Source organism: Artemia franciscana, chromosome 17 (assembly GCF_032884065.1).
Source record: "Artemia franciscana chromosome 17, ASM3288406v1, whole genome shotgun sequence".
Taxonomy (NCBI): Eukaryota; Metazoa; Arthropoda; class Branchiopoda; order Anostraca; family Artemiidae; genus Artemia; species Artemia franciscana.
Genome location: NC_088879.1, coordinates 6989059 through 7007921, shown reverse-complemented (window position 1 = coordinate 7007921; position 18863 = coordinate 6989059). Strand labels below are relative to the sequence as shown.

The 18863-nt window shown below is 34.0% G+C and overlaps 1 protein-coding gene and 1 long non-coding RNA gene across 2 annotated transcripts in view; one reads left to right on the top strand and one right to left on the bottom strand.

Annotated features, from left to right (window-relative positions):
• The window catches only part of LOC136037762 (glucose-6-phosphate isomerase-like), a 130258-nt gene extending 126035 nt beyond the window's left edge, over nucleotides 1-4223 (bottom strand). The window contains exon 1 of the mRNA XM_065720565.1: nucleotides 4009-4223. The gene's annotated coding sequence lies outside the window, so the exon portion shown is untranslated. The remainder of the gene's footprint in view (nucleotides 1-4008) is intronic.
• Nucleotides 1-18863, top strand: part of LOC136037766 (uncharacterized) — a 41318-nt gene that overhangs the window by 12224 nt on the left and 10231 nt on the right. The window contains exon 2 of the long non-coding RNA XR_010620035.1: nucleotides 14766-14832. This is a non-coding gene — a long non-coding RNA (uncharacterized LOC136037766). The remainder of the gene's footprint in view (nucleotides 1-14765; nucleotides 14833-18863) is intronic.

Below are 18863 nucleotides of genomic sequence, written 5' to 3'. Positions count from 1 at the left end.
AGGTGATTGTACCAACCCAGTTGTCCTTGAATATCGCAAGAGGGTTCATTCAAACTGAAATTAAAAGTTCTAGTTCCCTCTTCAAGTGACCAAAATATTCGTGGGTGACTAGGCGCCCTCCCACGCTAATTTTTTCCCCAAAGTCACCTGATCAAAATTTTGCGAAAGCCATTTTGTTCAGTAGTCGAAAAATCTAATGAATATGTCTTTAAGGATGACTTAATCCAAAGTTTTGAACTTTGTCCATTGTTAACATATAATATTGGTTATTGTGAAGTATACAGAAGTTTTCAGGGGATATGTTTTCTGGTGGGGGACTCAGGGAGAGAAGGGTAAGAGGGAGGATCTTTCCATTCAGGAATTTTTCATGGGGGAAGGGAATTTTACATGAAGGGAGCCTCGGATCTTCCAGAGCTATTAAAAAAAACCATCAACAGAAATTAAATAAAACAAGTTTTTTTCAATAGAAAGTAAGGACAACATTAAAACATAAGCCGAACAGAAATGATTGCATATATAAAGGGGTTCACTCCCTCGTCAATGCCACGCTCTTTGCGCTGAAGTTTGTTTTAGTACTTTCAAAAGAGCTATTTATTCTAATTATACTCTTTGTGATTCAGGGGTCGTTGTTAAAGAATTGGAACAAAATTTGAACTTTAGCGTAAAGAGCGAGATATTAACGAAGGATGAACCCCCTCATATACATAATAATTTCTGTTCGTTTTAAATTTTAATGTTGCGCCTTACTTTCAGTTAAAAAACTTGTTTTTTTTTTATTTAATACTTCACAAGGATGGTCAATTGTGAAGGACAGACTTTTTCAGCCCAATTTCACTTCGTCGTAGATTTAAAATTCACTATGTAGGCAGGAGCGGGTCTAAAGCAAAATCTTGGGAGAGGCCCAATGTGACAAGGGCACCAGTGAGGAAACCTTGGGGGGGGGACAATGTTACAAATTTGCCGATAATTGACTGAATTGAAAAATTTATTCTTAAAAAAAAGTGAAAAAAAGAAAACAGGGAAAGAGGGCACCAGAATTTTTAGGGGGAGGGGGGTCATCCCAATCCCTGGGTCTGCCAGTATATGTAGGGGGGTATGTCTCTTTTCTCTGTGTTTTATGGAGAAACGAGAATTTCATGAGTTTTGGTGTTTTTCTTTTGTTTATCAAAAGCAAATATTTTAGCACGAGTTTTTTGGAGGATGGTAGGCCGTCCATACACAAAGTTATCTTACTCTCTCTCTTCAAAAAGCTCCTAAGCTTTTCAACTTGCTCCCCGAAAAAAAAAAGCAAAATAGGTTGCCCTAGTAAACTCCATGGGAAATTAGAACCCTTTTAAAGATACCTTCTAACTGTTTATAATGTTTACGATGAGAAAGACTTGCCTGCCTTAATGCTTCACATATAAATACTGCTTCCCATCTTGCTTTTTGTAATACCAATTAAATTCAGATAAAAAATAGTTTTGATAGATTTGGGTGAGGGCAGAGTGGCAGGCTTATCTTTTACGATTGTAGTAAATTTTTGCGTAAAATTTACAATTTATTAAGACTAAATTGTGTCTAATTTAGTAATTTAGGTAATTCAAATTTCAGTTATCAATCACACAGACGGGAACTTAATGGACTTTACTCGAATTAAAATCCCTTTCCGTGACATTTCTGTTATTTTCATATTGAAATTTTGACGACAAATTTGTTTTTTTCTTCTTTGCCAGCGAATTGAGCGATTGATTTATTGTCAAAAAATTTCGTGAAAACGTCTGTAGTATCTTCAGTATAGTCAAGTTTTTGTACCCTGGGTGATGCTCTTTTATATCTATACGTAGACCTACAATAACATTTGCTGGTTTCACAGGCTAAAGCCATTCAAAAGCAAGTTAGTAGCTTATTCCAGCTCTAAATGAGCACCTGGAGAAATCTGGGAAAGTTAAGCGTGAGGGACGTGGGAAAACACAGAATTGCAGGCCTCATCCCCCATTGAACTTAAGGGCCGAGGGGCCTTGTAATAGAGATCAGTATCACCGGTTTGGACTTTAAGGATCAATTGCCTTATTCGTCACCTTTTTATTTTTACCTAGAAGCTCATTAGTTCTGGTTCTGTACAAAACCAGCAAACATCACTTGATACCTTTTCTATGTTCTTCAATAGTCGGTTATGGGGATAATTTTATTGTAAGCCCTTAAATGGCTAAAAAAAAGTCCTTAGTAACTAAAAGTTTAGAATGTGTATCTAAAAGAAAAGAAACTGGCTGGTGGAGAAAAGTTATCGCTTGTAGCAGATCCAGGATTGGTAATAAATGTTTTCAATAACTTTAATAGTAAAGTGGGTACTTGTATGATAAACACCCTAAAGTCTGTTTTTGGGAAAAGTGGTAGAAGGTGGGATGGCGAAAGAATGATGATATTGGGTTGTGGCCTTTTTGGCGTATCTTACGTAGCGGACCAAAATACAATAAACTAAATCAAACTAAATAAACCTCTACGAATGGGGGGGGGGGCACCATGTTCCCCTAATCCTTTGCTCTTGGTGCTAAAATTTGGAAGTGCAATGCTGAAATAAATAGTAGATTTGCCAAATACAGACGGTTGATAATAGCAAATGCTTCACCAGCTGTAACAAATATATTTGCAAATAAATTGGTACTTTTATGTTATAGCGCCTATGTTCAGTTCTTTGGTAAATATTTCGATGTTCATATTACAGGATAAGTTCATGTTACTTTCCTGTTTTATTTATTTATTGTCAAGTCTTTATTTGTTCTAACTAAAGGGTTCTTTTGAGGAAAAAAGGGCGTATTTCAAGGCACCCCTTTTAAAGTGCATTTTAAACTGTTTTTTGTACACCCGTGAAAAAAAAACCTGTCCTTCCCTAACCAAAACAAAATTACAGGATAAATGACTTACGAAATAAATGAACATACCACTTCACGCTTCTTTTATGTTCTTTAAGAATATAATAGTCAGTTCTCTTACAAATTCAAATTTAAGCCCTTTTTGAGCACTTAAAAATGACCCAAAATTTCTAGTTTTTGGGTATAGAAAATGCTTAAAACGTTGGTTCTAAACTTACTTTTTGAAAATAAATCCATTTTTAAAGTTAAATAGTCCACGAGGATTGATTTATCATTATTAAGTTCAAGACAAATTAAAAAAAAAAATATATATTTTTCTATCCGCCATGTTTTGTCTGTCGTCTTTGACATTTTTAACACATTGGTGAAGCGACAGTTGATAAGCGACCTAACAGAATAAGAAGAAAAGATGACAGGTTTGTTTTTAGTTCGTTATCCAACTTAATATTGAGAAATCAGTGTTACAATTCACAATCCATAAATTTACAATTAATAGTATGCTTGAAACAATTGTTATAACCCTTTTTTATACAAAAAAAAATATAGAATGATATTGTTATTTTTAAGGGTCCTAAAAGGGCTTAAAACTGAATTTGCAAGAACAGCGATTACATTCAAAAAGAGCACAAGAAACTGCATCTAGTTGTATGTTCACTTTCTTCGTATTTACCAGTTTTTCATCCATTGACCCACTGTAATTCGGTTTCTTCGTCAGTTTCTTTCAGCTTAGCGTAGAAAAACAAAGACAAGTGACAGAATAGATGGGAAATATATAATGTGGGCTATATATTTGCATATTAGGGTGGGATGTGATAAAGTATTTGTGCTCTGTGAGTTTAGGAAACAATTCTTACTTCATAATATGCAGAATAATTGTACCTAACTAACTTCGCGTGTACACCCTCTATAATTCATCCCCCTACCTAATGTGCAAATATATAGTCCAAATTTGCTTCTATATATTTCCGTCCTATTTTGTGAAATTTCATTAATATTAGTAAGAGATGCAGATCCTACTTAGATAAAGAACTTAACAAAGGCGCTATAACATACAAGTACCAGAAAATTTAATGGAGAAGACACTGTTATTTTTTTCGTACATTATGTCTCCCCTGTTATAAAGTTTAATCCAGAAATTGATATAAATGCAACTTACTAAATAATGGGTATGCTCTCTGCCTAATGTTTGCTTCACAAGAACTCGAATCAGACTAGTACATTTTAAGTCTGAACAAAACGAAAAAAAAGCTCTTCCATTCAAACTCTTAACCTGGTTTTTCACAGACTCATTTTTTATTTCATGCTTTAATCTTCACAGCGATCTATTTTATGCAAAAGAATCTGTCTTTAACTTTTGTAATGCTGTTACCAAGTTAACTGACTACATTTCAATTGTCACGATTTTAAACTAAGTAGGTTTATATTTTCTGGCCACACAAGCATACGTTTGGGTATAATCCAAGGATTGACGCTGTTGACTGGGGAAAATTCTATGAAAACAATTCTTCCTTCATGGAAACTTATTGTTGTTAAGACATTTTGACTGCAGTTCCACTATATTCGAGCCTTAAGCCCCCTATCGTGCAAATATATAGCCAAAATTATATATTCCTTTACATTTTGCCATGAGTCACTTTTATTTCGACCCTGTACCCGTAAATTGAATGAACAGTGACAAAATGAAGAAACAGAAAAGCACATGAGAAATTTATCCCAATTCATTTGAGGACGACCTGTTTTTCGTTTGACCTTGGGTGGTTGGCCGAAAAAGGCAATCTCCCACAATCTGTCATCCTTTATCTATAAAACTCATCATAGTCATCTCAATTGGCCAATTTAAAATTGGCCTTTCTCTCATTCTAGCCTTAGAAAGCCGAATAGAGCTTTATTTTGATCAGATTACTGTTTGAGACATGGTCAGTCAGGGAGGTGTCCTAAGCAATTCGTATAATATCAGTAACATCATTCCTATATTCCGTAGAATGTAACATTTGTCTTGCCTGCTAGTCTTCCATTTATGATAAAATAATCAATAAGGTTAGCTGTCTTGTAATCATTTGAATAACATGTTAACTTGTGGGCTATTTTATTACTAAACATAATATTGCTTATAGCTAGATTCTTATAGCTAAAAAATTGCATTAGTCTATAAGAGTTACGGCTTTATCTTCTAACACAATATTTGGGGATACTCTGTATCCCCATCTCTACCAATCTTGACATTAAAATCCTCTAATGAACGTCTAAAAAACATAACATTGCTTATAGCATGATTCTTATAGGTAAAAAATTGCATTAGTGTATAAGAGTTACGGCTTTACCTTCTAACACAAAATTTGGGGATACTCTGTATCCCCGTCTCTACCAACCTTGACAACTAATGAACGTAGCATAACAAGGACGGTAAAGTTCATGTGTGTGAACTTTACACACATGAACGTTTTTGTGTGAAAAAAGTGTGTGTTTTTTGATGTTTTTTTTTTTGTGTTTTTTATGTGTTTTTTGTGTTTTTTTATGTGTTTTTTGTTTTTGATGTATTTTTTTTTTCTCAAGCGTGTTTTCACTGAAGCTAATCTTATTGTTAACGGGGAATTTTAACATTCCTGACACGGACCAAGATCCGTAAAAGTCCTGCCCAGCGTGAAGAAAAATGAAAACTCAACTATTTTTTAAATAATTCCCTATCTTGCAGATTGTTTAGTTACTTGAAGCCCTTCAAAATGAAGTTTTTCCTAATGGAATTTGGATAACTTATACGTTATCCAATAACCAAACTTATACGTTATCCAAACTTATACGTTATACGTTATCCAATAATAAGTCAATTTGGATACTTATACTTGTTCAGTCGATTCTAGCGTCAAAAGACTTTTTTTTATTATTTTTTTTAATTAAAAAAAAAAAATAATAAATAAACTTCGAACTCGGAATTACATAAGAATCAATGCTCTGAAATGATGGGAAAATGCCACTGAATAAGTTTTAGAGTTATATAAGTGTATTATTAAACAGAACCAAGTTATAAAATGAAAAGTTTTTTAACATACAAATTTTTTTGCCAATTCCCCCATATGGCCAAAAAAGTCCATCGACTAGAAAGTTTCTTCGGGGTGGCCCAAATAAGACTTAAGGGTTAAAATTACTGTATTCTTTTTATTTTACTTAACGCCCAAATTTCTTACCCGTGAACTCTTAATACCCTGCAAAAACCAAAAAACCATATAACTGAAAGCAAAAGCTCTAATGGGTGGAAAAGCCTTGGCAATGTATAAATAAAACAGGCCAAGTAACATGAACTTATCCTGTGATATGAACATCGAAATATTTACCCAGGAACTGAACATAGGCGCTATAATATAAAAGTACCAATTTTTTTGCAAATATATTTGTTACAGCTGGTAAAGCATTTGCTATTATCAACCGTCTGTATTTGGCAAATTCACTATTTATTTCAGCATTGCACTTGCAAAATTTTAGCACCAAGAGCAAAGAATTAGGGGAATATGGTGCAACCCCTGCACCATATTTAGTATGATTTAATTAGTTTGTTTATTTAGGAGGCTTATTTAGTTTGATTTAACTTATTGCGGTTTAATTTAGTCTGCTACGTAACTTGCACCAAAGAGGCCACAGCCCTGTATCATAATTCTTTGCTAATTCTTTGCTTTTATTTCTAGAAGAACCAAATGAAGGCTGGGGGACCAGTTCGTCTATAAAGAAAATTCATATAGTTATTGCCGCAATAAAGATATTAAAAAGGCAAGTATTTTTGTTGTTGTTGAATATTTATTATTTTTGTTCTGCATAAGTTAAATTTTTGCACACTAAAAGTGACTGCTGTTAGTGATCAGTAAATTCAAAGCATGCAACGAATCAATAAAAATTAACGAAATTCTACAAATGTCTAAATTTTCTGAAAAAGCCCATGGTGCTAAAAATTTGATAAGACAATTTAAAATGGAGTAGAGCCATTTCAAATGGAGTTTAACGCTAAAATTATAAAAAAAAATGACATAGAAGTTTCTTTGGATCTGTCCATTTTGCAATGAACTGGAGTGATAATGGGGACGTTTAGGCCTTTCTCCCATGGAAGGTGGCTCCAGATTGGGATATGAGGGCGAGTGAATATTCCTTGGATCTGGAAATTAATTAGACTTTCTGTCAAAATTTGTGCAGATTGTCTCATATCTTTTATATAGGATACATTTAAGCTTTTGAATGATCTTCAGACTTCTCTTTCGAATTGTTAATTGTCCTCGGATAGGCCGTAATGACGGATGGGACACATATATTCCAATTTTGGTCGTAAGAAATGTATGTAAATATGGAGAATATGATTTGCTGTGCATCTATATTTCGAAAGAAACTCAAGTACAGTAAGGGATAAGTTAGTCTTTTTTTTATTTAATTTTTTTATTTAATTTTTTTTTATTTAAGAGCAAAGAATTAGGGGAATATGGTGCAACCCCTGCATGGAGGCTTATTTAGTTTGATTTAACTTATTGCGGTTTAGTTTGGTCTGCTACGTAACTTGCACCAAAGAGGCCACAACCCTGTATCATAATTTTTTCACCGTCCCACCTTCCAACACTTTTCCCACAAACAGACTTTAGGGTGTTTATCATAAAAGTACCCATTTTACTATTAAAGTTATTGAAAACATTTATTACCAATCCTGGATCAGCTACAAGCGGTAATTTTTCTCCACCAGCCAGTTTCTTTTCTTTTAGAAACACATTTTAAACTTTTAGTTACTAAGGACTTTTTTTTAGCCATTTAAGGGCTTACAATAAAATTACCCCCATAACCGACTATTGAAGAACAATAGTCTTATTTAGTTTGATTTAGTTTATTGTATTTTGGTCCGCTACGTAAGATACGCCAAAAAGGCCACAACCCAATATCATCATTCTTTCGCCATCCCACCTTCTACCACTTTTCCCAAAAACAGACTTTAGGGTGTTTATCATACAAGTACCCACTTTACTATTAAAGTTATTGAAAACATTTATTACCAATCCTGGATCTGCTACAAGCGATAACTTTTCTCCACCAGCCAGTTTCTTTTCTTTTAGATACAAATTCTAAACTTTTAGTTACTAAGGACTTTTTTTAGCCATTTAAGGGCTTACAATAAAATTACCCCCATAACCGATTATTGAAGAAGATAGAAAAGGTATCAAGTGATGTTTGCTGGCTTTGTACAGAACCAGAACTAATGAGCTTCTAGGTAAAAATAAAAAGGTGACGAATAAGGCAATTGATCCTTAAAGTCCAAACCGGTGATACTGATCTCTATTGCAAGGCTCCTCGGCCCTTAAGTTCAATGGGGGATGAGGCCTGCAATTCTGTGTTTTCCCACATCCCTCACGCTTAACTTTCCCAGATTTCTCCAGGTGCTCATTTAGAGCTGGAATAAGATACTAACTTGCTTTTGAATGGCGTTAGCCTGTAAACCAGCAAATGTTATTGTAGGTCTACGTATAGATATAAAAGAGCATCACCCAGGGTACAAAAACTTGACTGTTTTATTTATACATTGCCAAGGCTTTATTTGTTCTAACTTGAGTGTTCTTTTGCGTAAAAATATGATGTATTTCAAGGCACCCCCTTTAAAGTGCATTTTAAACTTGTTTTTTTGTATCTCCGTTAAAAAAAAACCCGTCCTTCCCCAGCGAAATAAACATTACAGGATAATTGACTTACGAATTATATGCCCGTGTTCAGTTCTTTGGTAAATATTTCGATGTTCATATTACAGGATAAGTTCATGTTACTTTCCTGTTTTATTTATTTATTGTCAAGTCTTTATTTGTTCTAACTAAAGGGTTTTTTCAGTAAAAAAGGGCGTATTTCAAGGCACCCCTTTTAAAGTGCATTTTAAACTGTTTTTTGTACACCCGGGAAAAAAAACCTGCCCTTCCCCAGCCAAAACAAAATTACAGGGTAAATGACTTACGAATTAAATGAACATACCACTTCACGCTTCTTTTATGTTCTTTAAGAATACAATAATCGCTTCTGTTACAAATTCAAATTTAAGCCCTTTTTGAGCCCTTAAAAATGACCCAAAAATTTCTAGTTTTTGGGTATAGAAAAGGCTTAAAACGTTGCTTCCAAACTTACTTTTTGAAAATAAATCCATTTTTAAAGTTAAATAGTCGACGAGGATTGATTTATCATGATTAAGTTCGATACACAATTAAAAAAAAATTCATTTTTCTATCCGCCATGTTTCGTCTGTCGGCTTTGACATTTTTGACATATTGGTGAAACGACAGTTAATAAGTGACCTAACAGAATAAGAAGAAAAGATGACAGGTTTGTTTTCAGTTTTCTTGTTCGTTATTCAACTTAATCTCGACAAATCAGTGTTACGATTGACAACGCATAAATTTACAATTAATAGTAAGCTTGAAACAATTGTTATAACCCATTTTTATACCAAAAACATATAGAATGATATTGTTATTTTCAAGGGTCCTAAAAGGGCTTAAAATTGAATTTGCAAGAAAAGCGATTATATTCAGAAGGAGCACAAGAAATGGCATTTACTTATATGTTCACTTTCTTCGTATTTACCAGATTTTCATCCATTGATCCACTGTAAAACCGGTTTCTTCGTCAGTTTCTTTCAGCTTAGCGTAGAAAAACAGAGACAAGTGACGGTATAGATGGGAAATATATAATGTGGCCTATATATTTGCACATTAGGGTGGGGTGGGATAAAGTATTTGTGCTCTGTGAGTTTAGGAAACAATTCTTACTTCATAATATGCAGAATAATTGTACCTAACAAACTTTGCGTGTACACCCTCTATTTTTCGTCCACCTCCCTAATGTGCAAATATATAGTCCAAATTCGTTTCTATATATTTTCGTCATATTTTGTGAAATTTCATTGATATTAGTAAGAGATGCAGATCCCTACTTAGATAAAGAACTTAACAAAGGCGCTATAGCATACAAGTACCAGAAAATTTAATGGAGAAGACGGAGTTATTTTTTTCGTACATTAAGTCTCCCCTGTTATCAAGTTTAATCCAGAAATCGATATAAATACAACTTACTAAATAATAGGGATGCCCTCTGCCTAATCTTTGCTTCACAAGAACTCGAATCAGACTAGTACATTATAAGTCTGAACAAAACGAAATAAAGCTCTTCCATTCAAACTCTTAACCTGGTTTTTCACAGACTCATTTTTTATTTCATGCTTTAATCTTCACAGCGATCTATTTCATGCAAAAGAATCTGTCTTTAACTTTTGCAATGCTGTTACCAAGTTAACTGACCACATTTCAATTGTCACGATTTTAAACTAAGTAGGTTTATATTTTCTGGCCATACAAGCATGCGTTTGGGTATAATTCAAGGATTTACGCTGTTGACAGGGGAAAATGCTATGAAAACAATTCTTCCTTCATGGAAACTTATTGTTGTTAAAACATTTTGACTGCAGTTCCACTATATTCTAGCCTTAAGCCCCCTATCGAGCAAAAAAGCCAAAATTATATTTTCCTTTACATTTTGCCATGAGTCACTTTTATTTCGACCCTGTACCCGTAAATTGAATGAACAGTGACGAAATGAAGAAACAGAAAAGCACATGAGAAATTTATCCCAATTCATTTGAGGACGACCTGTTTTTCGTTTGACCTTGGGTGGTTGGCCGAAAAAGGCAATCTCCCACAATCTGTCATCCTTTATCTATAAAACTCATCATAGTCATCTCAATTGGCCAATTTAAAATTGGCCTTTCTCTCATTCTAGCCTTAGAAAGCCGAACAGAACTTTATTTTGATCAGATTACTGTTTGAGACAGGGTCAGTCAGGGGGGTGTCCTAAGCAATTCGTATAATATCAGTAACATCATTCCTATACTCCGTAGAATGTAACATTTGTCTTGCCTGCTAGTCTTCCATTTGTGATAAAATAATCAATAAGGTTAGCTGTCTTGTAATCATTTGTTTATCATGTTAACTTGTGGGCTATTTTATTACTAAACATAATATTCCTTATAGCTAGATTCTTATAGCTAAAAAATTGCATTAGTCTATAAGAGTTACGGCTTTATCTTCTAACACGAAATTTGGGGATACTCTGTATCCCCATATCTACCAACCTTGACATTAAAATCCCCTAATGATCGTAGCATAACACGGAAGGCAAAGTTCATGTACTAAGTCACTTTTCAAGGATTTTAAAAAAGGGCTAGCAACCCTGATGGGTTTTTTTTTCTCAAGCACTGTCTTTACTGAAGCTAATCTTATTGCCTTTCTTAACGGGGCGTTTTTAACATTCCTGACACGGACCAAGAATAGTTACATCATCTATTACATTATCTAAAACACTAAGATTTAAATGCGAGCAAATTTACTTTAAGTGAGTTAAAATAAGAGTTAGTGAAACTGAGAATACTGTAGATCCATAGGGTATAGTTTTTTAGAGTACCAAGGACATCAAAATGAAAATATTGCTTGCCACTCTGGCTTTCACAATTTTTTACAATTTTTAATTTGACTGTTATGCACATATAAACATTATTTTTGCTGCGTAAATCCTCTTCATTGTAATTTTGAATTCTAATCGAGCTGCTTCTAAACTTTGACGCGCTGTCATATTTGCTTTCATGGCTTTGGGGTGAAAAGGAACATGGGTTAGGCGGCCCTCCAAATATTTCTGATTCTTGCTCATGGGACTGAGAACTTACTATTTTTATTCGAATGAAACCCATTCAGAAAATCTGAGACTGATGGTTTTATGCAAGTCATCCCTAGTAAAGTCATCCCTAGTCTAAGTTCATTTCAGGGTCTGTTTGATATCAGTTTATGATGATAAAAATGATTACTTACTCTCTAGAACAAAAAAATTTAAATTTGTAATACATGGGTTCTTCTGTCATCCATAAAAAAAAATGATTCCATTAAGGAATAAATAAAGAGTAAAGAAAATTAAATTGGGCTGAAATAACTAAAAAAAATTAAAAGGAAATAGTAATATATAAAACTAAATAGGAAAAAAGAAAGAAATAAAAAGGAAATAAAATGAAAAAGAAATGAATACAAGTTAAAAAAGAAATAAATAAATAAATGGTTATTCCGTCCATAAAATGATTTGTTTCCTAAAAAAAAAGTACTAAATTTGTAATAGGTGGGATGTGCTTGTCTTCCATAAAGAAATCGCTTTACGTACCTTTGTTGGAGTTTAGTAACACAAAGTTATAAACCAAGGAAATTTTAAAAACTTCTAAATTTCCATGCTCTTTGGATGGTACAAAGCCTCTTCATTAATTTTCTAACCCGAATATTATCAAAGAATCTATTTTATCATAAAAAGTTGAAATAAATTGTAAGCTCAGTTTTATCCGTAAAAGTTCTGCCCAGCATGAAGAAATATGAAAACCCAACTATTTTTAAATAATTCCCTATCTTGCTGATTGTATAGTTACTTGAAGCCCTTCAAAATGAAGTTTTTCCTAATGAGCACTTCAGAAGTCAATTTGGATACTCGTACTTCTTCAGTAGATTCTAGCGTCAAAAGCCTTAAATTAAAAAAAATAATAATCAATAAAATTTCGAACTCGGAATTACATAAGAATCAATGCTCTGAAATGACGGGAAATTGCCACTGAATAAGTTTTAGAGTTATATAAGTGTATTATTAAACAGAACCAAGTTATAAAATGAAAAGTTTTTTAACATACAAATTTTTTTTGCCACTACCCGCATGTGGCAAAAAAAGTTCGTCGACTAGAAATTTTCTTCGGGGTGGCCCAGATAAGACTTAAGGGTTAAAATTACTGTATTCTTTTAATTTTACTTAACGCCCAAATTTCTTACCCGTTAACTCTTAATACCCTGCAAAAACGAAAAAACCATATAACTGAAAGCAAAAAGCTATAATGTGTGGAAAAGCGGGAATTTTCCTGGGAGAATTCTTTCATGGGGGGGCAGTCTGATTAAGCAGAGATAAGTAGTACAGGCAGCGAAAAACGCTGAACGCAATAAAGAAAATTGAAACCGACACTGACTCGAGGTCAGCGCAACTCCCATTCCGCACTTAGTTCGTGGTGCTAGATTATTCCCAGAAGGATCATTCGAGCGAGCCATAAAATGGTAGTACCTTTTTGAGCAGCGTTAGTTATTATTAAATAAAAAACTTAAACTTACATTAAAACTACATTAAGCGACATTAAAACTTAAAACGAACAGAAATTACTTCGTATATGAAAGGGGCTGTTTCCTCATCGACGCCCCGCTCTTTACGCAAAAGTTTGACTCTTTCTCTCAATTCTCCTTTTTAAAACAGTAAAAAACTTTATCGTAAAGAGCGGGGCGTTGATGAGGAAGCAGCCCCTTTCATATACGAAGTAATTTCTGTTCGTTTTAAGTTTTAATGCCGCTCCTTACTTTCAGTTAAAAAAACTTATTTTTTTTATTTAATTTCTGAACGTTTTTGAATCAATGCATGTTTTGATTTTGGCTCTCCGCAGAGGAATAATTAAAACGAAATTTGCAGATTTTTTTTTGGCTAAATGGCTTTCTCATAATTTTGATTGAATGATTTTGAGAAAAAAGAGCGGGGGAGGAAGCCTAGTTGCCCTCCGATTTTCGGTTAATTAAAAAGGCAACTAGAACTTTTAATTTTTTACGAATTTTCTTATTAGTAAAAGATATACGTAACTTATAAATTAAATTACAAAAAGAACTTTTGTATTCTCATGTTTTTATTACATATATGAGGGGTTCGCCCACTCGTCAGTACCTCGCTCTTTACACTAAAGCTTAAATTTTGTCCCAATTCATTAAGAATGACCCCTGAATCACAAAAGCCGCAGAATAAATAGTTTAAATTACTAAAAATACTTTAGCGTAAAGAGCGGGGTATTAGGAGGAGGTGAGCCCCTCATATGGGTAATAGTTTCTGTTTGTTTTAAGTTTTAATGCTGCTTTTTACTTCCAGCTGAAAAAAAAAACTTTTTCATATTTATTTTTTCATTGTTTTTTTTTTAAGTAATGCTAGTAAATCCTGCACTCCCTTCATGGAAATTTTCTTCCCCCATGACAAATTCCCCCATGGAAAGTTCCCCCAGCATATCCCCCTCTTCTCAACCCCTGCCTCCAACCGAAAAATCCTCCTGAAAACGCCTGTACACTTCCCAATAACCATTACTATATGTAAGCACTAGTCAAAGTTTGAAACTTGTAGCCCCTCCCGCGGGGACTTTGGGGGAGTAAGTCGTCCTCGAAGACATAGTTAAAAGGTTTTTCGACTACACTGAATAAATGGCTATCTCAGAATTTTGATCCGTTGACTTTGGGAAAATAATTAGCGTGGGAGGGGGCCTAGGTGCCCTCCAATTTTTTCGGTCACTTAAAGAGAGCTCTAGAGCTTTTAATTTCCGTTAGAATGAGCCCTCTCGCAACATTCTAGGACAAGTGGGTCGATACGATCACCCCTGGGGAAAAAAAACAAAAAAAAAACAAAAAAACAAACAAATAAACACGCATCCGTGATCTGCCTTCTGGCCAAAAATACAAAATTCTACATTTTTGTAGATAGGAGCTTGAAACTTCTTCAATAGGGTTCTTTGATACGCTGAATCTGATGGTGTGTTTTTCGTTAAGATTCTATGACTTTTAGGGGGTGTTTCCCCCTATTTTCTAAAATAACGCAGATTTTCTCAGGCTCGTAACTTTTGATGGGTAAGACTAAACTTGATGAAACTTATATATTTAAAATTAGCATTAAAATGCGATTCTTTTGATGTAGCTATTGGTATAAAAATTCCTTTTTTTAGAGTTTTGGTTACTATTGAGCCGGGTCGCTTCTTACTACAGTTCGTTACCACGAACTGTTTGATAGGTAATGGAAGGACTCTACAGCTAAATAAATTTCTTTTCTTTTTAGCGATGTACGAGCATAGAATATTTGTGCAAGGAATTTTATGGGATATCAATTCCTTTGATCGTTGGGGGTAAGTTGTCGTCGTCTCTATTTTCCTTTGGGAATAATAGTTTTATTTTTTGCAATTTTATTTTGTTTACAGCTGTTTCTGTGTTTAAAGCCAATTGTCTTTTTTATATGTGTGTATTTGTTCCACATGGGTAAATAAGTTAAAAACGTGAAAATCTGTGCGCAAGAATCTTGTAACCATCAGAATAGAGCTAAAGTGTTAAAACCAGGTAAGTATTGACTAAAAAAAGGTAAAGCCAAAAACCCTAAAAATATGATTTTATGATAAAAAGCGTACAACATATGTCAAGCTTGCATGGTTTTGTGTTCGCTTTTCCTGCTGTATAAAAAAGCAATGTATATTAATTAACCTATAATTTCAAGAATCCATACAGAATGATTTGGAAGTATGAGAATAGACGTGGAGTATAAAAAAGCGAACAATATGACTGAAAAGTTTTTTAAGTAAATTCTGTTTTTCTGTAGTGTAACTAACGGGAAAGCAAATCGTCCGCGGTTGTGATGGGAGGATGTCATAAACAAAGATTTAAGGAAAATGTGAACTTCCTGGGAGGGTTTAAAGAGGGAAGCCTTGAATTGATTGGGATGGAGGAGGAGCGTGCTTAGCTGTGTGGGCGTCAGGTGGCTTGGTGCTGCGGTGAGGTTTTAGTAGTAGTTGTAGTAACTATCCTTCATTTGTTTAAAATGATTTTTTCAGTAGTTGTTTGTTCTGATCGTCGCTTGGTCTTGCAGAGATATCAGCTCATAATAAATTCAATAAATTGGATCGAATGCTTTGATTGGTTGAATTGAAATTGTAAAATTTAACTGAGATGGTTGATTGAAAAATTCATCAAATTGTTTTTTTTATTCCACAAAGAGAGACAAAATTACAACTAGCCCTACCGTCCAATATCATAGAATACGTTTTTTTAAGGTCCAAACTCAAGCGAACTAATTAATTTGCACAAGAAAGAATGAAAAGAAAGGAAATTAACTTCACGTTAGTTAACGTAAAATAGTAACATAGCTACGTTTCGTTAATTTCGCTAATTAATGAAAATCACTATAACATCATTGTTTACCCCACTAGACGAAAATAAACATTTGATTTGCTTAATAACCAGGCATCCTGTAAATTTTTAGAATAATTATCAAGCGATTTCCTATGTTTACAACAGATGTTTACAACAGATGGTGCTGATTTAACTTAAAGTCAGGTAAATGACATATTATGATTTCCAAACAGTTCGTGGTAACGAGCTGTAGTAAGGAGTGACCCGGCTCAATAGTAACCGAAATTCTAAAAAACGGAATTTTTATGACAACACTTACGTCAAAAGAATTGCATTTTAATGCTGGTTCTAAATATATACGTTTTATTAAGTTTAGATTTACCCATCAATAGTTATGAGCCTGAGAAAATTAGCCTTATTTTAGAAAATAGGAGGATATACCCATTAAAAGTCGTAGAATCTTAACAAAAATCACACCATCATATTCAGCGTATCAGAGAACCTTACAGTAGAAGTTACAGGTTCCTAGCAAGAGCTAAGAGCTCATATGGTACTTGTGACGAGGCAAGAAGAGCTAAGAGCCAGGAGCTCATATGGTATGAGCTCTAACAAAATTCTAAGAATCAATAGATTGATTTAAAAGGAAAATCAGAGGCTTAATGCCGGTCAGGATTTAAAATAAAAGCTCTGAGTCACGATGTCCTTCTAAATATCAAAATTCATTAAGATCCGATCACCCACTCGTAAGTTATAAATACCTAATTTTTCTAATTTTTCCTTTCCCTTTAGCCGCCAAGATGGTCGAATCTGGGAAACCGACTTTATCAAGTCAATTTGTTCAACTCCCTGACACGCCTACCAATTTTCATCGTCCTAGCACGTCCAGAAGCACCAAACTCGCCAAATCACTGAACCGCTCCCCCCGACTCCCCCAAAGGGAGTGTATCCGGTACGATTACGTCAATCATGCATCAAGGACATTAGCTTATTCTATCCACCAAGCTTCATCCCAATTCCTCCACTCAAAGTGTTTTCCAAGATTTCCCCCTCCAACTCCCCCCAGTGTCAAAAGATATGGTCGGAATTTGAAATAAGAGCTCTGAGGCATGAATTCCTTCTAAATATCAAATTTCATTAAGATCCGATCACCTATTCATAAGATAAAAATACCTCAATTTTCACGTTTTCCAAGAATTCCGGTTTCCCCCTCCAACTCCCCGCAATGTCATAGGATCTGGTCGGAATTTAAAATTAGAGCTTTAAAGCACAAGATCCTTCAAAATATCAAATTTCATTAAGAACTGGTCACCGTTTCGTAAGTTACAAATACCTCATTTTTCCAAATTACCCCCCCACCAACTCCACCAAAGAGAGAAGATCTGGTCGGTCATGTCAGTCACGTATCTTAGACAGGTTTTAACTCTTCCCATCCAGTTTCATCCTGATCTCTCCGCTTTAAGTATTTTCTAAGATCCCCCCCCAATTATGCTGGATCCGGTTGGAATTTAAAACAAGAGATCTGAGTCACAAGGTCCTTCTAAATATGAAGTTTTTATGAAGATCCGATCACTCCTTCGTAAGTTAAAAATACATCATTTTTTCTAATTTTTTAGAATTACCCCCCCCCCCCCCCATTAAAGAGGATCAGTTCCAATGATGTAAATCACGTATCTAAGATTTCTGCTTATTTTTCCCACCAAGTTTCATTCCGATCCCTCCAATCTAAGCGTTTTCCATTATTTTAGGTTCACCCACCCAAACTCCCCCCAATGTCACCAGATCCGGTCGGGATTTAAAATAAGAGCTTTGAGTCACGATATCCCTCTAAATATCAAATTTCATTGAGATCCGCTCACCCGTTCGTAAGTTAAAAATACATCATTTTTTCTAATTTTCAGAATTTTGGCATTTTCTAAAGAACAATGGAAAAATAAATGTGACAAAATTTTTTCAACTGAAAGTAAGGAGCAGCATTAAAACTTAAAACGAACAGAAATTATTACGCATATGAGGGGTTCACCTCTTCCTAATTCCTGGATCTTTACGACAAAGTAATTTTATTAATTTCAACCATTTATTCTTCGGCCTTTGTGATTCAGGGGTGATTCTTAAGGAATTGGAACAAAATTTAAGCTTTAGTGTAAAGAGCGAGGCACTAACGAAGGGGTGAATTCTCTCATACATGTAATAAAAACATACGAATATAGAATTTCGTTACGTAAGTTAATTCGTAAGTTAAGTACATTTTTACTAATAAAAACGTTTGTAAAAAAATAAAAGTTCTAGTTGCCTTTTCAAACAATCAACAAATTGGAGGGTAACTAGTAAATGAAAAAAAGTAGGGTAAATAAAAAAAAACAAGTTTTTTATAACTGAAAGTAAGGAGCAATATTAAAACTTAAAACGGACAGAAATTACTCCGTATATGAAAGGGACTGTTCCCTCCTCAACGCCCCGCTCTTTACGCTAAAGTTTTTTACTGTTTTTAAAAGTAGTTTTGAGAGAAAGAGTAAAATTTTAGAGCCTTCAATATTCAACCTTTAATCTCTGATATATTATCCAGCTTCAAAAAAAAACTTTTCCATAGACAAAATCATTTGCTAGAATATGCAGATCTATTTCAACACTTTCTCTGGATATAGCTCTAGGCTATATGCTAAGGCTATATGCTATATGCTAGGCTATACTGTTTGACTATATGCATATCTTTTATTTGTGTTCGTTTCTAATACGACTTTTATGTTCACTCGCGAATGTGATTCTTTTAAATCTCTGTGTTGTGATATACATACTTGTAATATTTGAACGAAGTTAATCATATATAAAAATTTTTAATATAAAAAATATTAATGATAACTGTATTTTTTTGTCTCTTTTTTTGTACAAGCGTTATCTTTGAGTTAAAGAGACACACTAGATGGTAACTTAACACAGTTAAGTTAGACATATATACATATATAGTCATATATAAGTCAGACATATATAAATTTCATGAATAAAACATGTACCAAAGTCGGTGTCTTTGTTACAAAATTTG